The 13,343-nt window shown below is 38.6% G+C and overlaps 1 protein-coding gene across 5 annotated transcripts in view; it reads left to right on the top strand.

The window, feature by feature from the left end:
• The window catches only part of LOC130273936 (cadherin-7), a 258,593-nt gene that overhangs the window by 183,967 nt on the left and 61,283 nt on the right, over positions 1-13,343 (top strand). The window lies entirely within an intron of this gene.

Here is a 13,343-nt window from a genome sequence, read left to right as displayed (position 1 = left end):
GCTGTGAGCAGTGGCAGCTATGAGCCCTGTCGAGTGACGCTTCAGACATCACTCGTCTGTGCCCATAGCCGCTGCTGCTTTCAGTTAGTGCAGCGCAGAGGATGTCAGGAGAAGGTCAAACCCACTGAGAGCCCCTGTGCCTGCTGGCAAGTTAAGAAGAACAACAGGGGGAGGAGGGAAGAAGAAAAATTATGTGGCATAAGGGGTGAGAGGGGGATGATTTGGCACAGTGAGAATAAAGTGGTATGGGGGAAAAAAGGGGGAATTAAATGGCACAGTGGATGATAAAGGGGGTGGTGAATTTGAACATAATGTAAGGGGGGATTATTTGGCACAGGTTATAAAGGGGACATAACGGCTTATATTTGCATGAACATGGTTATAGCAGGAAAACTCAACCCCAAGTGCAGTTGTGCACCTTTGCTGGGGCGGAGGTCCTGCACTTGTAAACCGTTGCTAAGGGCGATCCCCGGCAAAAATTGCATACAATGGAGGATGCCTGCAAACGGTCACAAGTACCACAATGGCATCCTGACACCAGATAAATGTGTATGTGGATGCGTTAAAAATGACTGACTTTAAAAAAACACTTACATTGATGTGATCTAAGGTGATACAAGGTGCTCAACTCCAAGTGCAGTTGTGCACCTACGTTGGAGTTGAGGACCTGCACCTGCAGATAAAAAAAACCAGGACCAAATTACGGCAGCCATAGGCCCCATTTGCAGATTGCTCCTCAGTCACCTCCAGTGTGAATCTAAGCACACATACAATGGAAGGGAGTAGACAAGCTACGAGCACCACCCTAGTTGGTTCATTTATAGCAGGCCTCAAAGGTGAAACCCTAATGCTACCCAGCAAGATAAAAGGGTGTATTAGTATAAGTCCTAAGCAAAGACATAACGGCTTATATTTGCATGAACATGGTTATAGCAGGAAAACTCAACCCCAAGTGCAGTTGTGCACCTTTGCTTATGTCATTGTTTACATTAACCACAGTTGTGAAACCACATTGTGATCCATACGTGCAGGTCCTCCACTCCAATGTAGGTGCACAACTGCACTTGGAGTTGAGCACCTTGTATCACCTTAGATCACATCAATGTAAGTGTTAGTCTATAAAGGGGGAATGAAATGGTATAGGGGGTTCATGGAGGAAAGAATGAAGTGGTATTGGAGGGATAAAAGGAGGGAATAAAATGGCACGGGGGATGAAATGGTATAGAAAGGTGATAAGGGGTGATTAAATGGCACTAGATGATTCTACTCTATTATTGCTTTTTATCATGTTTTATAGGTAATTACACAGTACAGTATTCAGTCATTTAGAAAGATTTTTGAGCCTTTTTTTTTTAAATAGGGGACCTCTCTCAATAGCGGACACTTTGTTTTTCCCCCGTAAGTGTCCGCTATTGGGAGATTCTACTGTATAACATTTATATCATCATATAAACAATTGTGAAAAGGCAGCAATTCATTTGTAAAGTAGAAAATTATGCTCACTAAGCAATTGTCTGCAAAAAAGGCATTGTATAATAATCAATAAAAAGTTAACATAACTAGAAGAATTGTCAAGCAAGTTAAAAATAGCGCAGCCTTGAAAAACAATGAAATGGTTTACCAGGAATTTTAAAAGGCTCTTTTTCTTGCAAAATACATGAAGGAGAAGGTGCAAATTTTTTTGTATTTCAGTACGGAGCTGGTGGAAACAATATTTTAATTTCTCCACTGATGTGAAAAATTCAGCGATAACTTATTTTCCTTTGCTGAGAACGGTTCCTATTTTGATTTTTAAAAAGTCACATTTTGGAGCTTGATTTTTGAAGAACACATTTTGCTAAGCATACATCAAACAGTCTAAAGGTGCCAGATAATGGTTGCTGGGCCATGTGCTGGAAAGAAAAGATGTAATTGTGATGTGAAAATAAACAAGTGCCAGAGGATGAATGGGAACACATAAGGCTGACATGGCAGGCATTTTAAATGAATTATAGTATTTTTTTTGTTATGTTAATTCTCCTGCCCTGTTTTATTCATATACTATACCTGTGCTTTGAAAAGATTTATAAAAACCTGCATGGTCAAATGGAGGAAACATGTTTGAAAGAAGATGACTAATGAAAGAGGACGTGTGGCCAACACAAAAATGAGTTTGCTTAATCATTAAATAGCTCATGGTCCCCTGAGCACACACCTTTTTACAGTTTCTTTATATGCCCTACCATTCCCTAGATATGACTGATTAACTGACAATTAAGGGAGTTAGGTGGGCGTGAACTTAATTTAAAAAATATCAGTGAATATCAGGGGATGGCCGGGATTAAGAGTTTGTATAAGGCATACTCACCGCACAATGCAAAACATTCACACCCCCTGACTGTATAATTTCCTCTATCACCTGATCCCCTGACTGATTCCCTAAATTTTGAGACAAAATATGAACTCACATATCTCCAGAGTAGAAGGATGTATCTAGAACCTAGAAAAAGATGTTCGATTATAAATAATTTTAAACAGTAAAAGATCAATTTTTAGGGGGTTGACAACAGGTCCTCTTTAAGTATTATGAACTTTTGTATCTTAAAAGTCCCCTACATTTGACATATTTTATATGTATGTCATTATGTCAGGGGGGAAGTATGAAGGGTGCTAGCTGTGCATGACACATGCTGTCAGTGGCCTGTATAAGAGATAACTTCAATCCTAACTGTTATAAGCTCTGAATTTGATCTTCAGTAGCACTAGACAGTTTGATGGAATCCCTGCTGTCATCTGTTTAGCCCCCTCCCCCTTGACAAAATCATAAGGAGCAGAGTGGGTAAGTGGGCAGCTGAGAGCCTAGGAAATGAAGACCTGCCATCTAAGTACTCCTAGTTGTACACTACTAATGTAGTGTATTGTAACAATCAAGTGACCACTTGTTGAAGTCCCCTAAGAAGAAATGTATACGGAAAAGAGAGGAACATAAAAAAACAAATTAAAAATCCAAATATTTAATTAAGAAAAAAAAAGAAAAAAATTATCTTTTTTGTCGCTTTATTATTAAAGGGGTATTCCAGGAAAAACCTTTATATATATATATATATATATATATATATATATATATATATATATATATATATATATATATATATATATATATCAACTGGCTCCAGAAAGTTAAACAGATTTGTAAATTACTTCTATTAAAAAATCTTAACCCTTTCAGTACTTATGAGCTTCTGAAGTTAAGGTTGTTCTTTTCTGTCTAAGTGCTCTCTGATGACACGTGTCTCTGGAAACGCCCAGTTTAGAAGAGGTTTGCTATGGGGATTTGCTTCTAAACTGGACGTTTCCCGAGACACGTGTCATCAGAGAGCACTTAGACAGAAAAGAACAACCTTAATTTCAGAAGCTCATAAGTACTGAAAGGATTAATATTTTTTAATAGAAGTAATTTACAAATCTGTTTAACTTTCTGGAGCCAGTGGACATATAAAAAAAAGTTTTTTCCTGGATAACCCCTTTAAGGAAGATGACAAAAGACAAACAAAACTGGAGTCACTACATTTTAAAATGTTAAAAACTAGTAAAACATGATGCAATTTATCCCACATCATAAAACATCATAGAAAAAAGAATATACCCAGTACCTGAGTTGTTGCGTTTTGGTGACTTAATTCACAAAAAAAAAAAAAAAAAAACATTAATAGAAAAAAAGTAATCAAAAAGTCAAATACACGCAAAAGGTTACCCGAAATAACTAAAGCTCTACCCGCAAAAATGAGCCCTCATACAACTCTGCAGTCAATAATTCAAAAAGTTATATGGTCAGAATATGGTATTGCGAAGTAATGACGTTTTTTTTTAATATTATAAAGCCTACATACATTTGGTATTGCTGTAATCAAACTAACCAGCAATAAAATTTACAAGCCAGCATTAACTGGATGGAAATGGTGTAATGAAACCCCTAAACAATGACAGAATTGAATTTTCTTTCCATTTCTCTGCACACGATTTTTATTTATCAATACAGCATGTTGTTAAAAAGGGTGTCAATAAGAATAAGCCCTTATATGGCTATGTATCTAAAGGTTCTTAAGAATTAAGATGCCATTGCCAAAATTTGCTGTGGGGGAAAGGGTTAAAACTAAAGCTGTATAATGCATTTCCAGCTGAGGAGAAAATATTCTTTGTGAACAAAAACAATCACTAGTATAATAAAGTAGCAGTGATAAATAGTATTGATAAAGTATATTAGGAAAAAGCATGTTTCTGCCTGTTAGGGGGATAAAACATTGGAATAACTTAATTACCATGTAGCAAGGTTGATAAGCTGACCTGCCTTCGATTTGTTTTCCAATACATTGTAATGTTTCTTATATAATGTTCATTATCTACTGATGCTGAATTATTAAGTTACATTCCAATGTGTTATCTGTTACATATGAATAGACTTGAGAGAATTGATTCATCACAAACCGAATTCACTCTAAAGTTTACATAAAATTTATATTTGGCCCTAAAAAAAATTTGTGATTCTCTTCTGGTAAACTATTACAGAAGTCCCTGCTCCTGAACATATTTAAAGGGGTACTTCATCCCTAAACATTGTAAGGGTTTTTGACCACATACATCATGCCCCTTCCCATAGACATGAATGAAGGGGGCATGGCATCACATCCACAGCTGCTCGAAGCTGACATTCTAAACATAAGTGATCTGAACGCCAGGGTGTCGGGCTGAGGATGGTGGGGGACCCCACGATTAGACATCTTATTCCCTATCCATTGGATAGGGGATAAGATGTCTAGGGGCAGAGTACCCATTTAACATGGTGCTCTACACTATCGCCGTTGGGCACCATGGACAGTGCGTACAGGAGCAGGGACTCCTGTGAAATGGCAGTAGTCTCTTCTCCTGTACTTCTCAACTTTAATCAGGAAGACATTTCAGTTAGCAGTTTGTGATAAGCGGCAATGCTGTATGCTTTGCCACTTTGACTCATTTAATTTGCACAGCTGGAGATTCTGCTCCACACCCAGTGACTACTGAGCACCAGGGCATACAGTCTATGCCTTGCCAGTCGGCGTGCACAGCAAGGACTCCTGTCACCTCAAATTCAATGGCAGATTCAAGTGAATTCACAGGGAAATGAATTGTGTTCGTATTCAAACATACAGTATAGTGTGCATATTTGAAGTACAAGATTTGAAGCTGCAGATTTTAGAGTAAATAAATGACAGCTTTAACCCCTTAAGGACACAGCTCATTTTCACCTTAAGGATGCAGCCCTTTTTTGCAAATCTGACCACTGTCACTTTAAGCATTAATAACTCTGAGATGCTTTTACTTTTCATTCTGATTCCGAGATTGTTTTTTCATCACATATTCTACTTTATGTTAGTGGTAAATTTTCATCAATACTTGCATAATTTTTAGGTGAAAAAAATCACAAATTTGATGAAAATTTTTTAAAATTTGAAACTCTCTGCTTATAAGGAAAATGGACATGCCAAATAAATTATATATTGATTCACATAAACAATATGTCTACTTTATATTTGCATCATAAAGTTGACAAAGTTTTATTTTTGGAAGACATCAGAGAGCTTCAAATTTCAGCAGCAATTTTCCAATTTTTCACGACATTTTCAAAATCAGAATTTTTCAGGGACCAGTTCAGTTTTGAAGTGGATTTGAAGGGCCTTCATATTAGAAATACCCCACAAATGACCCCATTATAAAAAATGCACCCCTCAAAGTATTCAAAATGACATTCAGTAACTGTGTTTAACCCTTTAAATGTTTCACAGGAATAGCAGCAAATTGAAGGAGAAAATTCAAAATCTTCATTTTTTACACTCGCATGTTTTTGTAGGTTCTGTTATATAACTCAGTATTTTCCAACCAGTGTGCCACCAGCTGTTATGAAACTACAACTCCTAGCATATACTGATCGCCGAAGGGCATGCTAAGAGATGAAGTTATACATCAGCTGAAGGTACGAGACATCCATTTGCTGTTCGTGCATGCTGGGAGTTGTAGTTTTGCAAGATTTAAAGGGCCACGGTTTAGAAACCCCTGCACAGTGATCTCCAAACTGTGGCCCTCCAGATGTTGTAAAACTACAAATGCCAGCATGCCCAGGCAGCAAACTGAGAGAACTGCATGGAACTATTCATAAAAGTTGGTGCCATTACATTTTAGCCTTGGTATGCTAATCTTGGATAAAAAAAAAACTTTTATTAAAATGGATAATGGACTTAGCTGTAGCTAAAAGGTCAGGATGAAAATACTGAAGTCGGCATATGCTTTTGAAATAATCCTTGATAAAGAACACACTTGCAGGGATTAGAAATAAAAGGGAAGACAGTGCAAACAATGAGAGCACAGAATATTAAAATACAGATGAAAATTAATGTTAATGTGATGCTAGAAAGTGCGCTGAAGCACTAGATTTTATGGAGACTATTCAATTCCTAACAACTGAAATAATTAGAAAATAGTACTGTTTGGTATTTAATGACAGCTCTTACATAGCATTTTTATAATATCCATTATTGTATTCTGCAGAAGGCATCTTATAACATTCTCCAACATACTTTCATTTAAAAAGTGTGAAAGCTAGTACCTCTCACTCTCTCAGCCAACTACTGGATCACCTGCCCTGGGAAGTGCCGGGCCCTAGGCTTGTTATGCAAGCTTGTAATGAAGAAAGTTCGCCCAACACAAGGTGTGCAGGTAAAATCTTACTTTATTGAAATAATCCAACAGAAGTCACTTACAGTTAACAGTGTATGATGCGTTTCTCACCTTGGTGCTTAATTGTAGACTGACACAGGTTACAGATCACACAAGTTAAAATACATGAGACAGGGTCACATGACCCGTTACGTCATTGATTGTAAAACACACAAGACCAATGTAAAAAAAGAAAAGGAAATGGAAGTGTTCATTGCATCCATCAGGATAATATTGCAATTTAACTAGTTCTATTGAAAAATTCTTTATAAAATTCTTTATACATTTTATTTTATTCTTTATAGTTCGTACTATACTTTTAGGGCTACAGACCAGAAAACCCTTTTTTTCGTTGCTATAGGTTACCACCTGTTGGACGCAATGTTTACATCTTCACAATCTTTTTGCATAAACTTTTCCGGATCTAGGGGAACAAGAAAAACAATTTTGTAAATAATAAGGCAGGGTGAAGAAAACTATACCTGGATAATATCAAGCCCCAACTATTTCTTATAACAAAAAACTAAATATACCAAAATTCATGGACATGTCATAATTAAATCCCATCTTTTATTTAAGCCTTGCGGGTATCTTCTTTCAAGAAGAAATATCCAAAATGTTTCTCTGTTATATAATTTCCTCCTGTGATCGCCTCCTCTAGGGCCCAGTTTAACCTCTTCTATACCAGCCACCCTGAGTGATTTTGTTTCTCCAGCATGAGTGTCTCTAAAGTGTCTGGATAACATAGAGATATTTACCCCATTATTATTGACATCAGCCACATGTTTTCTAAAGCGTGTCTTCAATGAATTGCTCGTGCATCCTACATATTGCAATTTACAAAGTACGCAGGTGGCCACATAGACTATATGTTTAGAATTGCAATTAATATAATCACGTAGGGTTTGTTCACCACCCGTGTGGCATGAAGTCACACTTTTAGAAACGTCCATGTAGCGGCATATCAAGCATCTGGTCTGTCCACATCTCCAATTACCTGTGCTGTTTAGCCACGTTTGTTGTTGGTTCTTGTTCACACTTGGATTACTTGTAAAGAGACTAGGGAATAAGGTGGAGCCAAAGGAAGGGCCCCGTTTGGATACTATAGCTACGGTCCGTTTCTAATACTGGAGTGTACTTTTTTATTATTTGTTTGATCCGATTAAATTGTACACTACAAGGGATTACAAAAAAAGTATCTTTGTGTTAGTCATTGTTGCATTCTCTGCCTGAGAGTGAGTGTTAACTCTTTGGGTCTCATTTACTAACCTGAAACCGACCAGTTTTTGTATGGTTATTTTGTCTGAGACATGTCTGAGACATGTCTGCGCCAGTGTGTGCCTGAAAAATCTGTCAAACCCAAAAAGGGGCGTGGTCCGTCACAAGGGGGTGTGGCCGGCCAAAAGGGGCGTTGTTTCACAACCCGACCGATTTACTATGGAATTCACAGAAAATCCTGTGGGTAAATGGCTGGAAATGTTCCCGACTTTTCTCAATAGTAAATAGAGAGGAATCCTACATGTCTGAAACAACTTTTCCCACTAGTAAAAACCCCAAACTCTTAGTAAATGAGGCCCTATGTCTTCTAGAGTATGACACCAACTCCCTTCTATCAATCCTCTCTACTCTATTACGTGCCTTCTCCAAGGTTGCTTCTCAGTAGCCCCGGTTTATGAATCTATTAACAAGATATTTAGTAACTATTTTCAATTTATCCTCATTTGAACAATTGCCTCTTTACAAGTAATCCAAGTGTTAACAAGAATCAACAACAAACGTGGCTAAACAGCACAGGTAATTGGAGATGTGGACAGACCAGATGCTTGATATGCAGCTACATGGACATTTCTAAAAGTGTGACTTCATGCCACACGGGTGGTGAACACACTATACGTGCTTATATTAATTGCAATTCTAAACCTATAGTCTATGTGGCCACCTGCATACTTTGTCAATTGCAATACGTAGGATGCACGAGCAATCCATTGAAGACACGCTTTAGAAAACATGTGGCTGATGTCAATAATAATGGGGTAAATATCTCGATGTTATCCAAACACTTTAGAGACACTCATGCTGGAGATACTAAATCACTCAGGGTGTCCGGTATAGAAAAGGTTAAACTGGGCCCTAGAGGAGGTGATCACAGGAGGAAATTATATAACCGAGAAACATTTTGGATATTTCTTCTTGAAAGAAGATACCCGCGAGGCTTAAATAGAAGATTGGATTTAATTATGACATGTCCATGAATTTTGGTATATTTTGTTTTTGTTATAAGAAATAGAAGGGGTTTAATATTATCCGTGTATAGTTTTCTTCACCCTGCCTTATTATTTACAAAATTGTTGTCCTTGTTCCCCTAGATTCGAAAAGGTTTATGCAAAAAGATTGTGAAGATGTAAACATTGCGTCCAACAGGTGGTAACCTTTAGCAACGATAATGAGTAATGTGAGTTTGTTTGAAGTGTTCTGGTGACCAGATAAATTCCCATGAAGTTTTCAGCAGGAGCATCAGGGTTTTCTGGTCTGTAGCCCTAAACGTTTAATACAAATTATAAAGAATAAAATAAAATAAAAAAAAATTAATAAAGTATTAAGTATTAAAGTATTATTAACCCCTTAATGACCTTAATTTTCACCTCAAGGACCAGGCCAATTTTATTTTTGCGTTTTTGTTTTTTTCCTCCTCGCCTTCTAAAATCCATAACTCCTTTATATTTCCATGTACAGACCCATATAATTGTACTTTGTAATGAAACCTCTCAGTTTACCATAAAATGTACGACGGACCCAAAAAAAAAAGTTTAGGGAGGAAATTTTTATGAAAACCAAAATTTTGGAGGGTTTTGTTTTCACACTGTACACTTTACGGTAAAAATGATAGGTGTTCTTTATTCTGTGGGTCAATACGATTAAAATGATACCCATGGCTAGATACTTTTATATTTTTGTACCGCTTAAAAAAAATCTAAAACTTTTTGTACAAAATCAGTAATCTAAAATCGCCCAATTTTGACCACCCATAACTTTTTAATTTTTCCGTATATAGGGCGGTATGAGGGCTCATTTTTTGCACCGTCATCTGTGATTTTTAAAGATACCACATTTGCATATATAAAACCTTTAGATAATTTTTTATAAAATTTTTTTAATAAAAGGTGACAAAAAAGCAGGATTTGTGGACTTTTGTAATTTTTTACGTTTACGCCATTCACCGTACGGAGTTTTAGGCTTTTTGGGGGTAAAATGGGAAAAACTGACAATTTTCATTTTTATTGGGGGAGTGGATTTTTTTTTTTACTTTTTATTTTTACATTTTTCAACTTTTTTTTTTAACACTTTTTATGTCCCCATAGGGGACTATCTATAGCAATGTTTTGATGTCTAATACTGTGCAGTGCTATGCATAGGACACAGCACTGCTCAATATTATCGGTGATCTTCTGCTCTGGTCTGCTCGATCGCAGACCAGAGCAGAAGACCCCGGGAGACAGCCGGAGCTAGGTAAGGGGACCTCCGGCTGTCATGCTGGATGATCGGATCCCCGCGGCAGCGCTGCGGGCGATCCGATCATCCAATCAAAGTGCCGCAATGCTGCAGATGCCGTGATCTGTATTGATCACTGCATCGGAGGGGTTAATGGCGGACATCCGCGCGATCGCGGATGTCGGCCATTACCGGCAGGTCCCCGGCTGCTGCTAGCAGCTGGAACCTGCTGTGTATGACGCGAGCACCCTTCCGATGCTCGCGGTCATACACAGGACGTAAATGTATGTCCTGGTGTGGGAAGTCCCGCCAAACCAGGACGTACATTTACGTCCATGGTCGTTAAGGGGTTAAAGTATTTAAGTTGCAATATTATCCTGATGGACGCAATGAACACTTTTATTTCTTTTTTTTTTCACATCTGCCTTGTGTGTTTTACAATCAATGACAGAACGGGTCATGTGACCCTGTCTCATGTATTTTAACCTCTTCAGGATGCCGGGCGTATGCATACGCCCTGCATCCCGAGTCCTTAAAGGGGTACTCTGGTGAAAACCTTTTTTCTTTTAAATCAACTGGTGGCAGAAAGTTAAACATTTTTTTAAATTACTTCTATTAAAAAATCTTAATCCTTCCAGTACTTATTAGCTGCTGAATGCTGCAGAGGAAATTCCTTTCTTTTTGGAACACTGATGACATCACAAGCACAGTGCTCTCTGCTGACATCTCTGTCCATTTTAGTAACCATGCATAGCAGATGTATGCTAAGGGCAGCATGGTGGCTCAGTGGTTAGCACTGCTGCCTTGCAGTGCTGGGGACTTGGGTTCAAATCCCACTAAGGACAACAATAAATAAAGTATTATTATTATAATAACGTCAGCAAAGAGAACTGTGCTTGTGATGTCATCAGAGAACATTCCAAAAAGAAAATAATTTCCTCTGTAGTATTCAGCAGCTAATAAGTACAGGAAGCATTACGTTTTTTTTAATAGAAGTAATTTACAAATATGTTTAACTTTCTGCCACCAGTTGATTTAAAAGGTTTTCACCGGAGTACCCCTTTAAGGACATGGGGCATATGCATACGCCCGTGGGAATTCCGGTCCCTGCCGCTAGCCGGTTGGGGACCGGACCGGGATACCTGCTGAAATCATTCAGCAGGCATCCCGACACATCGCCCAGGGGGGTCCTGAGACCCCCCCATTTCGTGGATCGCAGAAAATCGCATGTCAATTCAGACATGCGATTTTCTGCTATTCCGGGCTGATTGGGTCTCTGGTGACCCGATCACCCGAAAAATAGGGATGGTCGGAGCTGTCAGCGACAGCCCCAATCATCCTGAGGGCTAGGAGCGAGGTTGCAGTGCTGCGATCTCCTCCTATACCCTGCCATTGGTCAGAACTGATTATGACCAATGGCAGAGCAGGACAGTGGGTTGCCATGCAACCCCCCGTTCTGCCCACCCCTGGATCTCGTGGGGGACGTGGGGAGAAGATGGAGGCCGGTACCTGGAGGAGAAGATGCCTGGGGACCCTGATCGTCGCTGGAGACAGGCACAGGTAGGGAAACCACGTTGGGAGTGGGGGAGGGGGGTTAAATGAAAGTGAAAGTAAAGTGATCTTTACTGTGGCAACCACTAGGAAGGCCAAACTGCAACTCCCAGCATGCACAGGCAGCCAAAGGCTGTCTGGGCATGCTGGGAGTTGTAGTTTTGCAACATCTGGAGGGTCACAGTTTGGAGACCACTGTAACAGTGGTGCCCAAACGGTAGCCCTCCAGATATTGCCAGACTACTACTCTCTGCATGCCTAGACTCCCCAGGCATGCTGGGAGTTGTAGTTCTGTAACATCTGTCCCTTCAGATTTTGCAATTTTCATGAAATTTTTGAAAATTGCTACTCTACTTTGAAGCCCTCAAATTTTTCCAAAAAGCAAAAATATGTCCATTTTATGATGTCAACATAAAGTTGACATATTGTATTTGTGAATAAAAATAAAATGTATTTGGAATATCCATTTTCCTTACAAGTAGAGAGCTTCAAAGTTAGAAAAATGCAAAATTTTCATGACATTTTGGGATTTTTCACCAAAAAAGGATGCAAGTAATGCCAAAAATTTACCACCAAAATAAAGTAGAATATGTCACGAAAAAACTATCTCAGAATCAGAATTTTCGGTAAAAGTGTTTTCGAGTTATAAATTCGTAAAGTGACTGTGGTCAGAATTGCGAAAAAGGGCTCAGTCCTTAAGGTGAAAAAGGGCTGCGTCCTTAAGGGGTTAACTTGTGTGGTATGTAATCAGTGTCAGTCTACGATTAAGCACCTAAGTGCGAAACACGTCAGCCACTGTTCTCTGTAAGTGACTTCTGTTGGATTATTTCAATAAAGCAAGATTTTACCTGCACACCTTGTGCTGGACAAACTTTCTTCTTTACATACTTTCATTTAAAGGTTTCAACTTATGACAAACATTTTACAATCCCATGTGTGCTACCACTTGCCATTTCTGCCAAATTTTAACCTTTGAAGGCAACTTTTCTTACAGGAGTGAAAAATATTTAGTTCTTCAATATACATTCTTGATCAATTTCTCATTGTAAATTGGGTCTCTGGTTCCTATCATTTAAGTGGATGTTAATGTATGTCCTAGTGTGCTGGTACTTAATGCACCAGGATATACATTTATGTCCTATATATGGAGCACGCATAGAAACATTGCTCGCTTCATGCACAGCAGGTGCCATCAGCAGCTATCAGCACCCAGGGACCCACTGGTAATGGCGGACATAAGCGATCGAGCTGATGCCCGCCATTAACCCTTCAGATGCTGTGATCAATATTGATTACAGCATCTGCAGCATTAACAGGGCTCATGAGGACTCAATATGGCCGCCGGAGGTTCCCTTACCTGCCTCCTTACTGCTCAAAACAATCTCCTTCTCTGGTCTGCCTTCTAGCAGATCAGAGACATAGAGCGACAAAAATACAAATCAGTGCTATGCATAAGAATAGCCCTGATCAGTAATAGAAATTTAATGATTTCTATAGCTAGTCCCCATGTGAATAAGCTCCTCCTCAAATAAAAATTAAATTTCTCTTTTCCCATGTTACAAAAAAAGTGTAAAAAA

This window comes from Hyla sarda, chromosome 5 (genome assembly GCF_029499605.1).
Source record: "Hyla sarda isolate aHylSar1 chromosome 5, aHylSar1.hap1, whole genome shotgun sequence".
NCBI classification, from domain to species: Eukaryota; Metazoa; Chordata; class Amphibia; order Anura; family Hylidae; genus Hyla; species Hyla sarda.
Note: the sequence above shows the minus strand (reverse complement) of the source record. Positions and strands in the feature narration are given on the sequence as shown.